Consider the following 5,257-nt stretch of genomic DNA (forward strand, 5'->3'; position numbering starts at 1 on the left):
ATCTATGATCTGTATGCCCTTGTTTGCTATGATCTGCCAGTACTGCTCGCAAAACAAAACTTTTCACTTTACTTAGGTACATGTGACTACAATAAATCAAATCAAGTCAAATCATAGACAGAATTTCCCCATTGTTGTTTGGTGACCACGCTCAATACAGAATATACAGGGTGTGAAATAGGCTATGCTCAAATTCATTTTATTTTCAAAGTGCTTTTAGAAAATTCTATTTGTGGCCATTCATGCTATTTTTGTACTAATATCTCCAAAATGTCTGTTACATCCTTTCAGCTACTCATTCTTAAAACTTTGACATGCTAATGTATACTTTGCTAATGGTTTTAGTATTTTCCTTATTCAGTGGTACCAGATCCCTCTTGTCTTGTGGTACAGTAATATTTCTGCTATATTCCCCTTCCTCAGACTCATTGCACTGCATTTGTCCACATTAAGCTACATTTTGCCCCTTGTTGTCCCTATCCTTCAGTTTGTGTAGATCACCTGTGTTCAGTAAGCCTAAACCAGGTTGTGCTGTAATTATATGGAAAAATCTTTTATAATGTAATAGTCATGAAAAAAAAGGTCATATTGCTATAATTTCAAAGGGAGCTGATAACAATCTTGAGATAGCCAGCTGGTGATCAATAAAACACTGGAGCCTAGTCTTTATTCACTTACAGAGTTTATTTACAGGAACACATTTACAGAAGCCTGCTTTTATATTAATGAGCAAAGGTAAATTTCCGATTAAAACTCACCCCCAAAAAAAATCACCCAACTGATATGCAATTAACAGATACGGTCTAGCCTAGATGTTTACACCAAACCTTTCCCAATCTTTTAGCATTAGTATTCCTCTGACGCTCTTTTACATGAAGTGATCGGTGTAATATTGCATTAAATTCTTTGCTCACTGATGAAACTAAGGCAATGCAGTTCTAGGACCATGCTTATCTCTGATTATTTGTGGCTCATTAGAGGAGAAAGTAATAAACTCCCTTAGATTTTTGTCTGAGAGTCCAGGCAAAAACTGAAAACTGGGAATCGATCATGAGGCTTCAGATGACAATTTGAAGTTTTACTATGCTCAAGTGTGCCCTCAGGACCAAGTTAGCACATGGTAGCTACAATTGACTTCAACATGTTTTCCAGCAGCAATATTTCACAAATAGAGCACAGGCTTGAATAGTAGCAGAGGCCAAATATTAGGCTGTGACCTGTATTGGGCTGGGAGATTACAGACACTGCTTTGATTTTCCAGGCTGACTGCCTGCAGTCTTCCAGTACAATACTGATGATCATGCTTTACCCATAACTTACCGTTTCATGGTAGTTAATGACATAACACTCGGTTACCATTTTTGTGTGTGTGCATGTGTGTGTGTGTTAATGTTCACTCAAGGAGTCTATGAGGAGCCTTTGAGTCGGCAACATGTAAATATACATGCGTGTCTTGCTTGGAGACATGGATAGCAATGTTCTTTCTGTCTGATCAAAAGCTTCTTCTGCATTCTCCACTTGCTTTTGGTGTATAATGAGAGGATTTGCAGATCAACTCCTAACCTATTTAAACACTTCATGATGGCACCTTCTTTGACCGGTGAATCCTGGAGTGCGAATCAAACTTTAAGTTTCTGGCTGAGAGGCAGGGTCACTACCCACTGTCTTATAGCACCTCCCCTAGAATAAATTCTAGATATTATTAATTTATAGCTTTGGAAAGTACCTCTGAACACAATTATTTTTCCCTGACTGTCATTATAAAGTATTCTGCTGACCTTGTAAATCACACGCATGTTGAATGCACTTTTTCTTGTTGACACAAATCTTGCAATTGATGTTGATTTATTTTACTGTGAAATGTGCTGTTATAAAATCATAGACCTCTGTAGAGCTGAGGGAATCCATCTAATTATGTTTCTCCGTATAGACCTGTTCCATGTTGTCTCCGTGCTCCCATGGCCATGGCAGAATCTCAAGTAGTGAAAGAAGCAGCTTTGATCATTAAAAGTGCCAAGAGGCCCCTTGTTATTGTCGGCAAAGGTACGGAGATGAAAATTAGGATTTTTTAAAATGAAAGTGTTAAGATCTGTAGTTTTCACTTACCAAATCAAGTAAGTCAAAATCTTGGTTTATGGGTCCATATTGATAATAATTTTGCAGCAAGTTTATAAAACAGAAATGTTAAATGTTCATAATATTTAAAAGAACCTCTTCCTGATCGTAATTGGGATTATATTGTTGACTATGTCTATTGATGCATGTTTGAAATGTGCTGTTTTGTTTTTTGAAATTTAATGTAGAGATATTCTTGAGATGAATGATTCTTTGATTAGGTCATCTGACAGAGAATGTAGCATTAAAGACATGTCACAAGTTGGAAAGTGACAGCATCGCAAAACCTGCTGTCCTCGTTCTGGCTAATTGGTTAAAATTCTGGTGTACTGCTGTTTGCTGCAGATCTGTGAGAGGACGATCATGCATGCAGCTTAATACCTTTATCAGTAGATAAATCAAGACGTGGACTGTATTCACATTTGGGCTGACAAGTGGCAATTAACAGTCACACCGTGAAAGTGGCAGGCAATGGCTGTCTCCAACAAAAGAGAATCTAACTACTGCACTTGGACATTCAATGGTATTTTCATCACTGGGTCCCCGACTAAGAGATTACATTACATTAAGAGATTCTTAATGAGTACTTTGCGTCGGTATTCACTGAGGAGAGGGACATGACAGATGTTGAGGTGAAGGATAGATGTTTGATTACTCTAGGTCAAGTCGGCATAAGGAGGGAGGAAGTGTTGGGTATTCTAAAAGGCATTAGGATGGACAAGTCCCCAGGTCCGGATGGGATCTATCCCAGGTTACTGAGGGTAGCGAGAGAAGAAATAGCTGGGGCCTTAACAGATATCTTTGCAGCATCCTTGAGCACGGGTGAGGTCCTGCAGGACTGGAGAATTGCTAATGTTGTCCCTTTGTTTAAGAAGGGTAGCAAGGATAATCCAGGTAATTATAGACCGGTGAGCCTGACGTCAGTGGTGGGGAAGCTGCTGGAGAAGATACTGAGGGATAGGATCTATTTACATTTGGAAGAAAATGGGCTTATTAGTGATAAACAGCATGGTTTTGTGCAGGGAAGGTCATGTCTCACCAACTTGATAGAATTCTTTGAGGAAGTGACAAAGATGATGGATGAGGGAAGGACTGTAGATGTTATATATATGGACTTCAGTAAGGCGATTGATAAGGTTCCCCATGGTAGGCTGATGGAGAAAGTGAAGTCGCATGGGGTCCAGGTTGTACTAGCTAGATGGATAGAAAACTGACTGAGCAACAGGAGACAGAGAATTGTAGTGGAAGGGAGTTTCTCAAAATGGAGAACTGTGACCAGTGGTGTTCCACAGGGATCAGTGTTGGGACCAGTGTTATTTGTGATATACATAAGTGATCTGGAGGAAGGTATAGATGATCTGATTAGCAAGTTTGCAGATGACACTAAGATTGGTGGAGTAGCAGATAATGAAGGGGACTGTCGGAGAATGCAGCAGAATATAGATAGATTGGAGAGTTGGGCGGAGAAATGGCAGATGGAGTTCAATCGAGGCAAATGCAAGGTGATGCATTTTGGAAGATCCAATTCAAGAGCGAACTATACGATAAATGGAAAAGCCCTGGGGAAAACTGATGCACAGAAAGATCTGGGTGTTCAGGTCCATTGTACCCTGAAGGTGGCAACGCAGGTCAATAGAGTGGTCAAGAAGGCACACGGCATGCTTTCATTCATCGGATGGGGTATTGAGTACAAGAGTTGGCAGGTCATGTTACAGTTGTATAGGACTTTGGTTCGATCACATTTGGAATACTGCATACAGTTCTGGTCACCACATTACCAAAAGGATGTGGATGCTTTGGAGAGGCTGCAGAGGAGGTTCACCAGGATGTTGCCTGGTATGGAGGGCGCTAGCTATGAAGAGAGGTTGAGTAGATTAGGATTATTTACATTAGAAAGACGGAGGTTGAGGGGGGACCTGATTGAGGTCTACAAAATCATGAGAGCTGTAGACAGGGTGGATAAGAAGCTTTTTCTCAGAGTGGGGGACTCAATTACTAGGGGTCATGATTTTAAGGTGAGAGGGGAAAAGTTTAAGGGAGATGTGCGTGGAAAGTTCTTTACGCACAGGATGGTGGGTGCCTGGAACGCGTTGCCAGCGGAGGTGGTAGAGGCGTCATTTAAGATGTATCTAGACAGATACATGAATGGGCAGGGAGCAGAGGGAGACAGATCCTTGGAAAATAGTTGACAGATTTAGATAGAGGATCTGGATTGGCGCAGGCTTGGAGGGCCGAAGGGCCTGTTTCTGTGCTGTAATTTTCTTTGTTCTTTGTTCTTTGTACTATTAACATTCTGGGATTACCATTGACCAGAATGAATTGGACTAGCCATATTATCTCTACAAGATCAAGTCCGAGGCGAGGAATCCTGTAGTGGGAAACTCATTGTGCATCTGCCCGAAAACTGTCTACAAGACACAAGTCAGGAGTCTGATGGAATACTCCCCACTTGTCTGGATGGGTGCAGCTCCAACAACACTCGAAGCTTGACACCATCCAGGACAAAGCTGCCCACTTGATTGGCACCACATCCACCAATATCCACTCTCTCAATCATTGCCACTCAGAAGCAGCAGTGTGTACCATCTACAAGATGCATTACAGAAATTCACCAAAGCTCCTTAGACTGTACTTTCCATCCCACAATCACTGCCATCTAAAAGTCAAGGGCAGCGGATACATAGGAGTGCCACTGTCTGCAAATTCCTTTCCAACTCACTCACGATTCTGACTTAAAAAATATATCACCATTCCTTCAGTATAAATGGGTTAGAATCCTGGAATTCCATCCCCAGTGACATTGTGAATCTGCCAACACCAATTAGGTTACAGCAATTCAAGAATGTAGTTTCCCAAGGGCAGCTTGGCATGGGCAGTAAATACTGTCCCAGCTAATGGCATCCATATGACCTAAATGAATCAAATAAATGTAACATTAAACAACCTGGTGAAAGAGGGAAAGACTGGTCCCTGGAAGGGAATCACTCACACTAATCTCAAATCTACAAGCAATAGTACGATCTTTCTATGTAGAGGGTTTGGTGATTTGTGCCAGGTCATGAATGGGATTCACCATAGCATTTTCCTCTTGTGTGTATTAATGAGGCATAATATGAATTGTGACAAATTTTGCTCCTTGCCT

This window comes from Rhincodon typus, chromosome 2, assembly GCF_021869965.1.
Source record: "Rhincodon typus isolate 14 chromosome 2, sRhiTyp1.1, whole genome shotgun sequence".
In the NCBI taxonomy this organism is placed as follows: Eukaryota; Metazoa; Chordata; class Chondrichthyes; order Orectolobiformes; family Rhincodontidae; genus Rhincodon; species Rhincodon typus.